At 34.5% G+C, this 18862-nt stretch overlaps 1 protein-coding gene across 28 annotated transcripts in view; it reads left to right on the forward strand.

Annotated features, from left to right (window-relative positions):
• Adgrl3 (adhesion G protein-coupled receptor L3) overlaps positions 1–18862 on the forward strand; it is a 773708-nt gene that overhangs the window by 576765 nt on the left and 178081 nt on the right. The window lies entirely within an intron of this gene.

Here is an 18862-nt window from a genome sequence, read left to right on the forward strand (position 1 = left end):
CAGACAACTTCCTCAGGTTGATCTGCAGTATTTAATGGCATCGGATCTATCTGCTCTGTAAGCTGGTCAGCTTGTCCTCAGCACATGTATTCTCTGTATTGGGAAACTCTCATGCTGTTCTGAGGAGCCTCAAGCTACTTTATTCTCTTCTTCCTGTCTACTGCTAGGCTAGAAAACGCTCGATTTCAAAATGCCTCTAAGCTTTCCAACATGCCTTCTTGAAACCTCGTAATTGAGGAACTCCTCGTGCAGTTAGTGTTTTCTCTGAAGGCTCCTTTTACTTCCTACCATGAACTAAAATGCATCTCTCCCCTGAGTATACCCCCAAGCCCTCTTTGAGGAAAGGTTATTTTCTCATGTCTGTTGTAATTCTATTTTAGGGATTAAAGGTAGTGTCACATCGATCAACCTTCCACATTCTTGTTGAGTAACAAAATTAAACAAGACAAAAGAAAAGCCCTTCTGCACCTAGGAAGCTCATGGCATTCAACTGCACCTTTTGAGTACCAACTCTAAGCATAGTGCAGATATGCATAGGCTATAACAGGATTATACTAACTTCCTTGCAAATTTCCTTTCTTTGCATCATGGAAAATTCTTTTGTACTTGGCCTTCATATTGTGTTTCTTAGATTAAAAGAAAAACTGAAAAGGGACTATGAAATTACTCATATCTATTTTAAAAGTGGATATGCTAAGATATATTTGTATATTAAAGGTTAGACAACGAAACCAAACAGAAATTTACATCTAAATGTAAATGATTTTTTTTAAGATTATAGGGGAAAAAATTTTCTCTGCTGTCACAGGCTCATGACTAACATCCTTCTAATAAAAGGCAGATGAACAAGAGAAAAGCATACAAATTTATGTAATATAAGTTGTGACACAGTGGCTTTCAGAAATGAAGACACAGAGAGAGGGAAAAAAAATAGAGAAAACATGAACTTTGTGCTAAGTCTGATGAAGAAGTGGATACTTATATAGAAGCAAGCCTGGACCAAAGGTGGATGGCCCAATGTAATGAATCCCAGGGATTCAGCAAGGCCTGTAGGTTCAGATTCATCTTGGTGTTCCTGTGTGACCTTCGTTTCCTGTGGGCATAGGGCAGGGATGCTACTGAAATAACAGTTGTAAAACCTATTTTCCAGGGAAAGGTCAGCCAAGTTTTATGGACCACTTCAGGGGAAAAGAGGTAAGAAAAATTGTTTCCAGTTTCTATGCCCTGCTTCTGCTGTTTCCTCAAATGCTAATAAGCTATATTTGGCGGCAGTATGTCATGAACCCATCAGATTATCACATGAGCACTCAAAAGAGTGTTAAATAATTCAAATGAAAAGTTAAAGTTGAGGAAGACCACGTATGAGGGGAAGGAAAAGCCTATGAGAAAGTCCTCAGGCAGATGAAGTTAAGGGTAGGAATTTTAAAAGACAGTAAAGAATGAAGCAAAACTAAATTTCACCTAGTTAAGTAGGGAAGATCCAGCTCAGGAGCCAGATGATGTTTTGATTTCCTGTACTACCTCTAAGTGGTTATTTTTTAATAGTTACTAGCATTTTCCTTCTAAAATGTTGCAGTAAATATTTTTCTCAAAGCAATTACCAAGCAAATGGATTTATGTGAGGTTGATCTTAAGGAATTTCTAGTGAAGACTACGATTAAATTGTTTGCCCTTTAAAGTAGGAGTATACAATGCAGCTTGATTTTTATGCTAATGGTGTGCAGAGTCATTTAAGTAGAACATTAAACTGGTAAACTTATCCAGTGTTTATGATAGAATGTGAGCAAAGAGCTTTTGTTTAGCTCTTTGAAGCTGGTCCAGGGAGGAGGCAATAGTATAATTGTTTATTTTTTTAAAGCTCCTTGAATAGCCCTTATCTTACAGTTTACCAAATACATTTGGAGTACTTGATAAGAAATAATGGATTTTTGCTTTCATGATAAAGGTGAATTTATCTTTTTTTCCTTATGGATATGTCACTTAATCAAAATGTTGCTGTTGTATTTTTGATGACAGTACTTTTAGGAACATGTGTTGTGTTCCAACAAAGGAATATAATTGAACTTACTTTCTAAGATGTTGCATCTTTCACATACTAATAAGCCATAATATTTTTATTCAAATAAAAAATCAATACTTGAGACTGATTTTTAACAGTTTTTGACTTAATATATAGGATAATAAAGGTCACACATTGTATGATTCTGTTTATATTAAATGCCCAAAATAAGCAAATCTATAGGGACAGAAGATTAATTGTTTTCCAGAACTTGGTGGTTGGGTAACCGTACTCCAGAAAACAACTAGAATGACTTCTAGTAAGGGGGTTCTTCCTCAAGGGATAAATGTTCTAAAGTGTCTCATGGTTTTGGCCTGGGGTGAAGCTCAATGGTAGAGCGATTGCCTAGCATGCAGAAGGCCCTGAGTTTAATTCCAGCGGCTCAAAAATAAATAAATAAAATGTACTGTGTTTTGTTAGAGGCACAATTCTGTGAGTATACTAATAATGATTGAATTATACACTTTAAATAGGTGGATTATTTGGTGTGAAGATTATACTTAAATAAAGTTTTTATTTTGGGGGTACCAGAGATTGAACCCAGGGTCACTCAGTTACTGAGCCATATCAGCGGCCCTTTAAAAAAAAAAAAAAAGAATCATTTAGAACTAGGGTCTTGCTAAGTTGCTTAGGGCTTCAATAAGTTTCAGAGACTGGGTTTGAACTCAGAATCCTCCTTTCTCAGCTTCCAGAGCTGTTGGGATTATGGGCATGTGACGCCACACCCCACTTAAGTTGTTATTCATAAGAAACTAAGGAAAACAGGCAACAAAGAAGCATGTTCTTTTCTCTTGCTGCTATGTCTGCCCAGAATGATCTTCCCTACTCTGCATGGTTCACTGCCTTCAAATGTTACCTGCCTTGATCACCAATCTAAACTTCAAAAAATTCTCCTTTGCACTCACCACTACAGATATTTTGCTTATGCACTATCTGTCTCCCTTTAAAGGCAGGAGTTTATGCCTGTTTGATTCAATGCAGTCTTGCCAGCCTCTAGAAAATTCCTGGGATATTGGATAATCAGTAAATATTTGCTCAATGAATGAAAAGTATCATATAAAAGAGAAAAGGTCTCAGAGAGTCTGGATTGTTTGGACACTACAGATAATTATTAATGGGATCAAAAGATAGCCAGTGGGTTGTGATTGTAGTAAGTCTGGAGGAAGAGAGAAGTCCTATTATTGAAAGTCTGATACAGCCCCACACAGAGAATGAAAGAAAGGAGGCAAACAGACTGCTATAAACATTGTTAGTTGTATTACCTTTTTTAAAATATAGGTATTCCAGATTTTAAAAAAAAATTTTTTTTGATTGTCAATAGAATTTGTTTATTTATGTGCAGTGTTGAGAGTTGAACCCAGTGCCTCACATATGCTAGGCAAGCATTCTACCAATGAGCCACAACCCCACCCCTTGTATTACCTACCTCTTTAATGTAAAATGCCTGTCTTTCTTTCCTTCCTTCCTTCCAGAAAGGATCAATGCATTTCTTTTCTTTTGCTTTCTCATCCTTTCCACAGTAGTTTATACCATTAAGTACTTAGAAGGACTGATAGCACTAAGGATATATAATTTGTAGGATTGGTTTACATCTGTTTATTTCTTATTTTTTCCCCTGTGGTTTAAATCAGACATTCATTTACCCAGTCTCAAGTTCGTTTTTCGATCTCAGTGTTAACCTTGTTTTAAGAAATTAGTAGAAATGCAGAGGAGATAAAATATTTTGCTTTACAGGTGAAAATGTATATAATTTTTTCCATTTATCTTGGTAAAAGCAGCATTTAAATTTTCACACCAAAATCAGGATAAAAAGCAATACTTGTGGGCATGATGAGAAAAGTAGTAAATATTTTTGTTTAATTTTGAAATTACTTAAGCCAAAAAGAGTGAACATGAAGCACCTAGAGTTTATTTTGCCCTCTTAAGGGAAAATCTGTTTATCAACCAATAAGGAAATTACAAGCCCTGCTTTCAGTTCTTTGTTTAAAATGCACTGTAGTGCAGTATGATTTGCATGTTAATGATGTGAATCCAACTGTATAATAAATGGGAAGGAGAAAATGTAAACTTGTTTCAGAGAGCAGGTTTGTTTGTTTTCCCTGATTTCTTCCTTGAATGTCTAACTTGAGAACACATCTATGAGGTTTGCTTATGTGAAAGCTAATAATTTGTGATCATTGAATGGAGTGGCAATGAAGCAAGAAGTTTCATTCTCAGATTTCTCACTCAGAAAGCAACTGGACACTAGAGGCATGTGAACATCTTTAGAAGGCAGATATAATGTAGTAAACAAGAGGCTGGCAGAATTCATTCTGTGTAGTGTAATCTCTGAAATCAGAAAGCATGAAGCTGCCAAAATTTCTTTCTCTCATCAGCTCCCTCCCATCGACCCCAAACCAATTCAGCCATGCAATTGGGATTCTTTGTGTTTTGTGCTTTTCATTAATTTCCTGATATATTGTTATGCATGTTCTCCTTAAGTAATAGAGTGAAATAAAACAAAATTTAAATATTAATGTGTGATTAGTGTGTCTTAGAAGCATTGGATCACTAGATATTGAAAAACTATAATCTGTGTTTTTAAAACCCATCCAATTACTTCTTATTGACAACCTTTGAGGCATTTCACAAATTGAAAAGCAACAATCAGCTATTTCATGTTTTTATTTTTACATATTTAAAAGGTCCTAACACCATTAACAGCATTCAGGAACTTTTGGAATGAACAAATACAGACTAGAAGTAAATGAAGAAATCTTATCAATCAGTGTTTTTTGAACAGAAGTGATTTTAGCCCCCAAAAGATATTTGGCATTTTCTAGAGATATTTTTGGATGGTGAGTGCTTCTGGTATCTAGTAGGTAGAGTTTTAGGATGTTACTATCATTCTACAATCCCCAGGACAAGCCTTCACACCCATGCAACAAAGAATTATGTACCTATAATGTCAGTTGATATCAAGGTTGAGAATTACTGCTCAGAATAAGGGTATGAAGGCAAGTCATATCTTAAAATTTTAAGTTATGATTCTTAAATTTTCACTACTGAGACGAGTTATGGCTTGTCTTATTCATTGGTTTATAACAATGCTAACACATACTCAGTGGCTTAAAATGATGTAGATTTATTATCTCAGTCTGTGCTCAGGAGTCTAGGAGCAGCTTCTCTGGGTCCTCTAGAATGTTTTTATCATAATACACCCTAGGCACAGTTCTTATCTGATACCTTGACTGAAGACCCTTTTCCCAAGCGAATGTTGTTGGTAGCATCCATTTTTTGGCAGTCTGTCCAAGTGAGGGCTTCTGTATCTTGCTTGCTCTTGGTCCCAGCTCATTGTTCCATTGTAGTCTCTGTCAAGAAACTTGCTTCTTCAAAGCAATAATGGAAAGTCTTACTTCAAGATGGATTTCTAATCTTTTTTTAATGTATTTATTTATTCTAATTTGTTATATATGACAGCAGAATGCATTTTAATTCATAGTACACATATAGAACAAAATTTTTCATGTCTCTGGTTGTACACAAAGTAGAGTCTCACCTATTCGTGTCTTCATACATATACTTGGGGTAATGATGTCCATCTCATTCCACTGTCTTTCCTATCCCCCCACCCACTCCCTTCCCTTTAATCCCCTTTGCCCTATCTAAAGTTCCTCCATTTCTCCCATGCTCCCCACACCCTCCCCATTTTGGATCAGCATCCTCATATCAGAGAAAACATTTGGCATTTAGTTTTTTTGGGATTGGCTTACTTCACTTAGCATAATATTCAAGATGGATTTTTAATCTTTATGTAATGTAATCATATGTACATCCTACCACCTTTGCCATATCCTGTAAGGTATGAGTGAATATAGCTCTCACCCACAGTGCACAAAAGTTTAAATATCAGGAGGGAGGATTATGGGAGCCACCTAAGGGTCCGTTTCCCATAGGGAAAATGTCTTTCTTCTCTATAGTTTTTTTTTTTTTTTGCATTTAAAGAATGTTGCTATTCATTAAAAATTAAGAGACTAGATGTAAAAATTATGTTGGTAAAATATACATATTTCAGAAATTTAAGAGAAGGGCAGAATGCAGACCGTCACCACCCCTTTTTCATTATGTGGAATATTTACAGTGACATCAAACCACTCTTTCATAGTCAGCCTGCATAACTGTCTTGGGTTACTTGTGCCCTTTTTTCCTGCAGATTTGTACTTTGTAGTTGTTTGCTGGCCTAGTCTTTCTGTTTCATTTTTTTTCCTGTGTATTAAAGAATTTTCACATTATTTAAAGGATTGAGTAATGGAAAGTACATCTTGAATTCTTGTTTATTTCCAGTGATAAGTGCAGATTCTTCTTTATTTAGAATATACGAATTTACTTTTCTTTCTTTGTGGAAAAAGATGTTGGAAATGCAATGTTACCTAAGAAGAAAGAATTACTACTATAAATACATTATAGCCATGCAGCAAAAAGCAAATAGGAGGCTTTATATTTAAAGGCTTTATACTGTAAGTTACCAGGGATGCTTTTGAATGGTGTTACAATGGACAATTTTTATTTATTGCATGTTTCAATTATATAAACATAAGCCAAACTCAAGTAATCATAGGCAACAATTGTTATTAAAATGAATGTTAGAACATAAACAATAATAAAATAAAATGAAGTTATGAGTTTTTGTTTGAAAAAAAGAATACATAAATGCAGGCCTAGGGATATAGCTCAGTGGTAGTGCATTTGCACAGCATGTGCAAGGCCCTGGATTTAATTCCCAGCAACACACACACACACACACACACACATCACAAATAGGGAAAATTCCTACAGTCAAGCCAGTTTAATGTGTACAATGTGTTGGAAAGTAATTTCAAAGGTGAGAAGGTGATACTAAAAAAATAATACTAGGGAAATTCATTTTGATGCAAGATGCTGTAAATACTGCTGAATATGTTTTATGATTACATTGAATCTTTTATCCATTTGTGATCCTTTGAGAACTATGAATAATTGGATTTCTTTTCAGATATTATTTAATCTGTTAGGTTTGTTCTATAAAAGGTATTTTGTGTTATTTCATATATATATGATGCTTGATAATACTATATCATGTCAGATTTCTCTTCTGAATATTTCTTTGATTTAAGTTGCTCCCATAATTCATGATTTTGTGGGATAGGGAAATTATACAGTCAAATGGGTTTTCCCCTTTAAATAACTTCCCTGTATGTTTGCACTATTTTCATTTCTTATATGAATATTCAAAATGTGTAAAATAATTATTAAGGATCTATTGTGTATCAGCAACTGTGTTGTATGGAAAATACTACCCCATCATTTATAAGTCTATTTGTTCATTTTTAAGGGAACAATACAGACATTACTTGGGGTAATGATGTCCATCTCATTCCACTGTCTTTCCTCTCCCTCCACCCACTCCCTTCCCTTTAATCCCTATTTGGGATTGGCCTGTTTAAGGACTTGCCTAAATTTTCACAGCTAGAATGTATAGGACATAGTACTCACGCAGATGTGTTTTTTACCTTTTACCTGGCTATGCCTGGCTAGTAGTGCAATGTATGATCCTGTTCCAGCAAGAAGGAAATTTTGAATTTTTTTTCCTGAATCAATATCCTAAAAATAACCATATACTGTGTTCAAGTATGAGTGATTCAAAATGACAGTTTCATTCTTTTCTCCTCCATTTTCTGCTTATAATCACTACAAATCACAGATATCCATAGGATTTGTGACTTAGCTAAGCAAAGGAAAGTGGGTCTGGAGGGGAAGAACAGTTCAGAATGAACATTTGAGAAAGAAACATTTACATGGTGGAAGATGAGAAGGGACCTTTTGGGAATAGGAAATAAATCCATGGTGATTAGAAGGGAGAGAGCAAAGGTGAGGAGGCTCAAATGGAGGCTGAAGACATTGGCAAGACATGAGTTGGACTTTTTAAAAACATGTTTAAGGATTTTGAATTGATAAGATCATTTGGGAGCTTTTAAAGAGCAGTTTTCCAAGATCACTCCAGCTGCAAGATGAAAGATAGATTATAGGTATTCATGCAGTGATGCAAAGAGGTGGTTTAACTATTGATGTATGCAGCAGCTTGAGTGGACTTAAGAAATTAAGCTTAGAGGAAAAAGTCAGTCTCAAAAAGGTTTCATGCTGTATGGTTCCATTTATGTAACATTCCTGAGACAATGAATCTTCAGATGAAAAATAGATCAGCGGTTGCCTGGAAATAGAATGGAAGTGAGGGGGAATGAATACAAAGAGGTAGCACAAGGCAGTTTTTTAGAGTAGTGAAGGAACAATTCTGAGTCTTGAATGTGGGGGTGGTTGTGAAAATCTATACATGAGATAACATTGCAGAAAATTGTGTGTGTGCGCACACACGAAGATGAATGCAATTTTTTTAAAAAAAGTTGATGTATCACTTTATTAAGGCTGTCATAATGAAATACCAGAAACTGACTGGCTTAAACAACAGAAAATTTATTTTTTCACTGTTCTGGAGGCTAAAAGTCCAAGATAAAGGTCTGTAGGTTTGGTTTCTTCAGACATCTCACTCCTTAGCTTACAGATGTCCTCCTTCTTACTTTGTCCTCTCATGGTCATCCCTTAATCAGTGTTGTCTGTGTCCTAATGAACTCTGCTACTGTACTCATCTTTTCCATCTCCTCTCCTCCTTCTTCTTCTCCTTCACCTTCTCCTTCTACTCTTCCTTATTTTTTGCATTGTTGTGGACTTAACCCAGGTCTGTGCATATGCTAAGCAAGTGCTCACCATTAATCTATTATAGTGTGAGCCCCTAACCTACTCTTCATATAAGAACAAGAGTCATTTTGGATTAGGGCCTAATTTTACTTAGCCTTTCTTAAAAGTCCCATCTTCAAATAGAGTCATACTCTGAGGTACTGAGGTTAAGATTTCAACATGTAAAGGGGATGCGCTCATAACAGGTGATTCTGAATGACGCTTGTACTCCAGTTAAAAATTATCCACCAATATCTGTTTCCTGGCTTTGATGTCATCCTATTGCTATATAAGGCATCACCACTTGAGAAAAGCTGGATTAAGGGACTCTTTGTACTATTTTTGCAACTTCCTATAAGTCTATAATTCTTTCAAAATAAAAAAGGTTTTTAAATAGAACAGGGTTTTAAAATTTAAAAAAGGGTTTTAAATTTTCTGTTGTTGGAGTAGGAATAGTGGTGAAGAAGAAATAGGGTGGTGATCTTTGGATGCATCAGTGATCAAATTTTTGAGTCTCAGTATTAATATTTTGAAGTTAAAGTGCATTTATTCAACAACTAGTAACTGAGCTCTGGGTCTCATTCTGTTGAACACATTGAAGATTTGCTGCAAAGCAGTACAGCAGCCTCTCTCTACAGAGAATCTCATGCACACATTTGACATTTCTCTATGTGAAGATCAGGCTGTGCTTCTGGGAGGTTAAGTTGTGGGTAGATTTTCATTATCACTTGTTGACTCCTAAATTATGTGGGCCTTCTATAATTTTGATTCCACAATACATGATCTTTGTGTTATATATTTCAATATTGATTTAACATGTCCCCCTTCCCCACCTCACTTTTTCACTTTCAAAACTAATATTATTTTTAAAAGAAATTGTTATGTTTTTTATTCCCAAATATACTTCCATTCGAAATTCTGAAATATCATAAAGTATGCAAGTGATTTTGAGCAATTATGTTTCTGTTTCCCTCCTTCCCTCCCTCCCTCCCTCCCACCCTCCCTCTCTCCCTTTTTTCCTCCCTCCTTTCCTACTGAAGATCAAACCCAGGCCTCATATATGCTCTGCACATGCTCTTCCACTGATCTACTTTCCTAGCCCAATTCATCTTTCTTGAGGAAAAAAAAATCAATTCATACTGCAGTACAAATAACAGTAACATACCTTTTCTGCAGTTGGTTTGAATAAATTGGTGATCAAGTCCTCTTGGGATCTTCAGAGACTGAGATGAAAAAGACAAACTGGATGATTTTACTTTAGGTTGGCCTATCTTCAGTTCTTATACAAATGAAGCAGATCCTTCCCCTAAGTAAGATGATTACAAATCTTCTGAAACAGTTGACAATGTATTAGGATACTCTGAATGGATTAGTAATATTAGTATTACTAAATATTTATTGTGTATCAGAAGTACTGAAATAATATAAGAATTCTTATCGTTTCTAAGTAGAAATGTACCTGTGACCACACTAGTGCTACTTGTGGAATGCACATCTCCTTCCTCTTAAACAGAAAGCAGGCCAGAGAAAGCAAGAAGAGGAGAGTTTTCTTACTGTGAATGTGAAAGGTGGTAGATAGGCAAGGTTGGCTATCCTAGTAGGAAAAAAAGCAGCATTTAAGTGAGTGAGGGGAAGCTGCCTAGTTCTCAACTTGTGAACCATTTGAAAGCATTTGCCTTAGAGATAAACATCCAGAATTCTGTTCCCTGATCTCCATTAGAAAATACCTAGACTTGATCACTCAAAATTGGACTTTCTGTTTACTACCATAGAAGAAAGTAATTATGAATTATGAAAGTAATTATTTATATAAATATTTAAAGTTTCTTGAGCTTCTGGGTCTCTAATTTCTGGTATTACTTGTATGGCAATTTGCCTGACTAGCATAGCTGTTAATTCAGAAACCAGAGGAGGGGTGATGGGGGATAAAGAAAAGATAAACAGATACACAGAGGAAAAGGTGAAGCCAGGTAGGCAGGCAAACTCTGAATTTCACTGACCCAGAGCTAACTCAGCACGTTTTTGATAAAGGTTTCATTATCAAAAGATTATTTCGGAGACAGTTTCAGCAAAGCAGGCAATCTGAAGGATGCAGGACTGGGGAGACATTAGGCTCATCTTGTTATCCTTTTCTATCCCGGGGAGTTGGTGCTTGAATTCAAGTTTCCTACTGATAGCTGCTGCACACCTTTTCATGTAGCCCTTCCCCCTCCTCCCCCCTGACCCTGCATCACCTTAGTAACTGGGCCATCTTGACCTGCACTTTAGACAGTTCCTAGCACAAAAGCAGCCATGAGAGGGTCAGACTAAGCTTCAGATCACTGCTCTCAACAGTGATTAAATTGTATAAGTAAAATTTTAATATATATATATATATATATATATATATATATATATAAAATCTTATTACAAAATGTATACTAGAGTGGGTGATCAAATTTCTTAATCCAATTTTATGAAAATAACATCATAATTAAGATACTGTAGTATATACAAATCTACTGAAAATACTTTTTTAAATAAAAGACAGATATTTATCACTTAACCATCATGCGTTTATTGAGTACCTACTATACTCCAGATAGAATATTTGCCTAAGAAATAAAGTGGAATGTCAAGTTTTCTTGCACTCAGAGTCACATAGTTTGAATGTGATTGTGCAGAATGACTTTATTATCTTATCAAGTATTTACCCTGTGGAATAATTATCAAATATTTTAGAAATAATTTTAATATGTTAGTAGTTTTACTTGAATTTAAGTTATATAGCATTTATGCAGCTCTCTTCCTATATTAAAGAAGATTCAATGATTAAAGAAGATTCAGCAATTCTCCTCATGCATTAGGCACATGGAAGGACCAAGCTCTGACTTTAAAACCAATGTAAAATTAGCCTACCTAGCATATAAATCCTTGATGAAAGGGACTCTATTATTCATCCTTATATTCCCACTGTAACACCTAGCTGGATTTCCTGTTTGTTTCATCCTTTTGTCTATTTGATGAAAAATTAATGCTGAAGTTATTTTTTAAGGTTTTCATATACTTGAAAAGTAACATAATAATATTCTCCTTCTTTCCAGATTCTAAATATAACAAAAGCAAATAACCAAGAACAGTAGCCACCCTGAAATAGGGTCTTACATTTTATCATTTTCTTCGAAACTGGTGCATATATAACAAAGACAAGGGCATATATATTCTTCAAGCATCTGCAATCGATCAAAGTTACTAAAATTGCATTCTTAAAAATAAAAATCTTGGAGCTTAAATTATGGGCTCTTTGTCATTGTTCATTTTGAATTTTTCATTTCCAAACATGGAGGATAATTTTATTTCTCTTGAATTTATTTTAACTCCATACTACTTATAACTAAATCATATACAACACATATTCAAGTATCTTTAGAGGTAAATTATAATTCACAAGTTCATAATAAAACACATGTCATTGCAAATATGAGGCAATAATTTCAGTAACTAGACAACAATGATGTCAAAACTGGGGAAATAAAATGCAATCTTGAGGCTAGAAGTAAGAAATAATTCTAAATCCTACACCAGTTCAAAATACTCATGCTCTTGAATGGTTCTTCATTTTGTTGAGAAATTAGTAAGCTTGAATTTCATTTAACTGAATCTCATTTTGTTTATTTGCATATTTCTGTAACCACCAAATTTATTTGACATTTCCATTAAATAAAACTTTTAGAAATTTTGCAGCAATAGGAACATGAGCACAACTGTTTAAATACTCAGGGACATTTCTATTCTCATGGAATTAAAATACATTTTCGATGTTTCATCTATAAACAAGTAATAATTAAAATGCAGTTGATAGAAAAAAATTCTATAAGAATGGCTATTAAAAGAAAGAGGCAAACATCAGTTCAACCAGTTATCAAAGGCCTGCTATGAGCAGTGAGGATCTTGGTATCCATGCTCACAAGCATGGCCTTCTCAAACCCCCATGCTCCTGTGTATGTCTGTATGCCTCTCACAGTATTCTAACCATTATCATCGCCATCATCATGGACACTTGTTCCCTTACATCCACTCTTCAATTCAGTTACACTTCAGCAAACCCAAGTGAATTAAATGGAAGTTAGATCACATCATTTTCCTTCTGAAGACCTTACAGAGGTCCCCCGCACCAGCCAGAGTAAGTGACATACACTCAGTGTGGCCTGGGAAGTCCCATGTTCTGTAGCCTGCCATCACTCTTCTGATGTCATTTTAAAATGCTATTCCTTACATATGCTGATCCGTCTACATCAGCCACTACATTTGGGCCTTTGTGGATGCTGTTCCCTTTGCCCAGAAAACCCCTCAGTTGCTCCAATCCCTTCCCCCCTCTTACATGCAACCTATAGTGTCCTCTTATCTGGTAAACCATGGCTGACACCCTATGAAAAATTATAGCTCCCATCCCCTAATATTGCCTATGACTTTCCTCTGTTTTATTTTTTCTTCTTATCTTTAGCACTTCTTAATAGCTAATATCTTGTATATTTCTTATATCCTTTTTTATTGTCTATCTTTCCTATTAATATAAGCTATCTGAGGGCAAAATTTTTTATTTATTGTTTCCTTCTGTATCCCCAATATTTAGAATAATATTTAGTATATAATAATCATAAGTTAGGATGTGCCTAAAAATTAAAGAATTATATCTATTAAATAAATGGTGTGGGTATTTCTTCTCTTGCTACTATCCTTCTTCTTCAGTAGCTTTTTCCCTAAAGCTTTCTAGAGAAGGCTTCATAAGGACAAGGAACGTGATAATTATGCTCAACATTTTCTTTCCAATATACTGTCTTTCATATGACAGTTGGTTAATAAATTGTATGGAATGAATTAGTGTTGTAATTCCTAGTGGAGCTCTTTTATAGGCATCTGACATATGCCATATTTTGATTCTTAAAAAAAGGAATTTACTTCAAACCCTCATCAATTCATCCTTGCCCCCTCTATGAGGCCCTAAGGGATCTTTCTTTAGTAACTGACCTTGGATTCAGAAGAATACTTGCAGAGTGAGGAGAAGGAAGTGCTTCTGTAGTCAGCCAAAATTGTGCCTGTTGGAAAGAAATGGACACAAAGGAAGACTCATAATGGGAAACCTTGAAGAGAGGTACATATCTTAGGCAGGAAAGGAAACAGTGGAGAAAACATGAAGAAGATAATCCATGCACTTTATGAGTGGCAGTAAACATGTCTATGAAGTTTATGTTGAGACTGCAGTTTTTATATTGTGTCTTAAGTATTACATTAAAAAAGACATCCATCCCAAATAATAAATGTTGAGTAATCAAGTCTTCAGCCTCTTCTTAAAGGGTTATGGAAATTCATAATTGTGAGATGCACAAAGTAACTCAGAATGTTAGTTTTAATATCAGAGTATTAAAAACTTGGCATATGGAATGGTATACTAATTTACTTATTATTTGTATTCTTATGATTTACTTACTATTTAAGCATATGGTTTCTCATTTTAAAAATTAGGATTTCACAGTAATAATTACTCTATAAGGTTTTGGTCAGAATTAAATGAAATAATAGAAATAAGTAAAAATAATACAAAATGTTAAGCACTATACAACTCTTATTTTCTCTGTTTTCTGTTAGTTTATTTTGCAAACTATAGCCTATAATAATATTTAAAATAATATTTGCACTTTACAAGAGAGGCTGAGGAAAAAAATTAAACATTATAAATAAAATCATAAGAATGAAATAAACTAAAGGGACAGAAGAATTAAGGTTTTACAATTGTTTTTGTTGTTTGGAATAAGGTAGTGAGGTCCCCCACATCAGCCAGAGTAAGCGCCATATACTCAGTGTGACCTAGGAAGTCCTACATTCTGAGGAGAATTCTTAATATGGAGTTCTGTTTAACTGTTTTTATGGAATTATTAATTTTTTGAGTTCAGTAACAAAAGCAAGATAATAAGAAAATTACAGAAGTTTGATAAAATATTATGTGTAACTAGTCACTCAAAGTTATTTTCTTTCATACAGTACTTTTTCCCAGATACACTACCACATAAGCCACTTATCACATAGTTTTATTAAGCTACCTCTCTTTGTCTTCAGGTAAGATTCAGTAACAATATATACACTGAAAAAATGTCATATCACTTCCCTCTTGTTGGAAGATAAGAGACAAACTCTTACAACCTATGATATGGGTTGAAACTTTGCCAATCAATGACTCTTCTGTGAATCTAGACCATTTTTTTCTCAGAATCTAGCAATAAGACAAGTTATATCTTGGACTCTGGTGACAGCATGTAGATCACTAGTACTTATTCTGCCAAAACCTGGTATTGAGCAGAGCCCCTGGGAGTCCTACATAGCAATAAATGGGAGGGAGGAGAAGGGAGATCAAGGACAGCTTTTAAAATTGACTTTTATTCTACTTAAAGTCACACAGAATGGTATGACCCTGCTTGTAGACATCTCTCTGCGGCACAGTTCCAAGGAAATAAGTTCTATATTGATCCTTAGCATTAGTATGGCTGTATTAAACGGAGTCCCTCCAATGTATTTCATAACAAATTGAACTTAAAAAAAAGGTCTCATTTTATCTGTATTACTGCTTCATAAGAGCACATTCACTTTAATATGATTGTCTTGAGACAGGGTCATTTAGGAGGAAAGGGTGTTTTATACTCTTCCTGATTATTTCCTCTTTGATATGTCTAGTGGTTTTCTTAATGATAGCATAAGATACATTTATGATAAATTTTCTAGAATATTCATTCTCAGGACTCTTAGGTACAGTATTTTCTATTTTCTTCTACTTATTTTCTCCCTTCTTTTGTGATACTGTACATTCTACTGCTTCCTTTTTCTTTTTTTTTTTTTGTTGTTTGTTTTTGTTGTTGTTGTTGTTTTAGCAGTTTTGGGAATTGAACCCAGGGCCTTGTGCATGCTAGGCAAGCATCCCACCTCTGAGCTACATCAACAGCCCATCTCCTGCTTCTTTGACCTATTCCTGATATTCATTTCTCTTAGCTTAGAACTTACTCTTAGGCACCACACTAAAAGAAATGATCTTAAGTAATGCATGCTACTACATAACCCAGACTTAGTATATTTGGGTTAGTAGCTTTGGAAAGGCTCCTTGATGGTGTTGGCTTCTAAGCTAAGCCCAAAGTATAAATAGGAATTAACCCAGCGAAGGCAGGATAAGAATTCTGCAGCATGTACAAAGGTCTTGATGCAGGGAAAAGAAGCTACAGTTGGGGAACTACTGGCAATATTTTATGGTTTAAAAGTAGAGTGAAAAGATGAGGAAACATGGTAAATGAGCTGTAGAGATGAACTAAGGGCTCTGAACATGAAGAAAAAAAAAGTTCTTCTTTTGTTTGAAAGAAAGACAGAGACCAATTAAGGATTTTAATCAAGAGAATAACATATTTTAATTTATACACTAAGAAGTCTCTGGAAAAAAAAGGTACCAAATGGTTTGAATATGGTAATTTTAGAAATAAAAAGCACTAATTTCCATTTACATGTTGCCATTGTTAAATTTATTTTGGTGTGATACTGTAGTCTTCAAAAATCTGAAATGTGGGTCATTTAAGTAGAGTATAATGATACATGTATTAAAATCTATGCTAAAAGATGAATCTATTCAAAATTGGTATGTCTCGAGTCACTGCAAGCTAAAATCTTGTAGTAGTGAGCCATTTGTCCTTGTTAAGACAATAGGCTAGAGAAGCTCTTACCACATTTGCAACTATGTAGTTTTTTCATAGTAAAAATTATTGTTGAACAAATCCTTTTTCCTGTCAGTTATATTCTAATTAAAGTATCTAGTTGAAGAAAGGCACATTCATTTTGAAAGCATCTTTCAATACCTACATAATTCTCGAGAAAGAACACAGTTGATAAAAGTTTCTATTTTAAAAGTATTTTTCACAGTAGCTCACAGACTTTCCTGAACAAGTTAATTTGAGCATGAGATTATTGAGCTAATAGCAGATAACTGCTATGAATCTCCACTTTTATGGGATCAAACTAAAAAAGAGAAAGAAAAGGACTAGTAATGCTTTCTTTAAAACAAAAACTACAGCTCATTATCAATGAAAAGATTATAGTCCCTGTCAAAAAATTAAGTTACTCAAAATGGTCCCTTCAAAAATGATAACGAAAACTGGCATTACTTAAAGTAAAGGAGGCTGAGAAAAACACTTGGATTTCACTTTTAACTAGTGCATTACTCCTCCCGCAAATAGTATAAAATCAAAAAGAATTTTTCTGTCACCTTGAAAAATTGGCCTCAAATGTCCTTATATCTCAGTAGTGACACCATTCAGATTTATTTTTTAAAGCTAATTACTTGATAGTGTCAAATATTTCATTTTCAAATCATTAAATATTCATACTTTTACATCATGTCTTGGGAACATTTCATTGATTTTATATTCAAATAATATATTGCATGAATTTCATTGCTTATCACCTTAAGAATCAATTTCACTTAATATTTTACAAAAAATGTTAAATTTTCTATTTGAATTGTATCAAATGCTTGAATCATTTTATTTTATGAATCCTGAGCTTTTATTTTGCAAAAACATTGAAATAAGAGTATTATCACTTTTCTCCAGTATTGCTTTCATCAGCAAAATAGTTAATAGGCTCCTGCATTCCTTTAGTGATGGTGGTGGGCCATTGTAGACAATGGTGATGGAGAGAGAGGGAGAGAGAACATTCAAGCAGAGGAATGAGTCACAGACAACAAGCCTTGGCAATGTGGGGTATTTAGTATATGTGGAAGAAGAGGGAAAAAAGATACTCTGCCTTCTTTATGAACTTGGAGCAGATAAATAAGGTTGTGCACATTACCATTCACACACACACACAAAAAAAATGAATGTAGAGAAAAAGGAAAGTTGAGAGTGGAGGAAGAAAAGACAGAGCAGCAAGAAGACAAAAAAAAATCTTTAAGAAATGCTATAATTTAATAATTAAACGTCCAGAAATTGATATGTTCTCCCCCTGCTGTGTCTATCTTGCTTCTTAGAAATTTTAGATACCCCAAAGGCATTGAGATGATACTGTGACCTCCTCTGGGGCAGCAGAATATTGAAGACCTTTAACACATGTGCACTTGTCTTTTTCTAAGCAGACAATGAATGACAAACAGCTGGAGGCTCATCACAGGGCTCCCCACAGCTCCTTAAACCTAAGTTATCTAGAGTCTGGCTAGAGCCAGTGCCCCTGAAGTTTATTGCCAACATGTGATGTTAAGAGTAATTTTGAATCTAATAGTAAGGAATTCAGCGTATGTATATGGAAAGACTAATGTTCTCATACATTCTCAAAATTAGAATATGAATATATCTTTCCCAAATGATGATTCTTTAAAGTGAACATTCTCTTAGTATTGTTAGGAGATCCCTAAAATCTGAGCAGGGAACCTAACTACTTTTATCTGTAAATTGAAATATGCTTTCCCATTAAAAAGAAAAAGAAAATTTATTAAAAAGTAATTTAAGGACATAACTACCTGGGAGCTAGTTATACTTTACATTAGTAAATGTCAAGTTTTAAAACTTTGTTAAGGTGAGTCAGTGCTGAGAGTATCAAGGTAGATCACTAAGCTACTCTAATGTGTGTTAAGGAAATTGTACTGAAATTGCTCTGTATTTTTTAGCTTGTGACCATGTGTCTGTCCCCTCCTTTTTTTTTTTTTGCTTCTCTCTTATTTGCTGCATATTTAGAAATTCATGTTATACCTAATATGAATAGAGTATTTTATAGAACTATTTTTTTAATACCAAGTTTGAAAAACTTAACAAGAGGGCTTAAATTTTTAATCCCCTAATTGTCACTAAGGCTGAGAGCGTAAGAAGCTTAATACTGCAATTTTGTTTTCTGTGATTAGAACTGAGAAGACCCACAAAAAGGCCTTTTTGGCAGTGGTCAAATAGCTGTGTTGCCAGTCAAGTGACACTCTGATACTTTGGTATTCGCTTATTTTTTCCATGTTTATTTTTTTTTTCAATTCAGTTTTTGTGCTATGATAGAGTATGCATAACCATT

This window comes from Ictidomys tridecemlineatus, chromosome 9, assembly GCF_052094955.1.
Source record: "Ictidomys tridecemlineatus isolate mIctTri1 chromosome 9, mIctTri1.hap1, whole genome shotgun sequence".
Lineage (NCBI taxonomy): Eukaryota > Metazoa > Chordata > Mammalia > Rodentia > Sciuridae > Ictidomys > Ictidomys tridecemlineatus.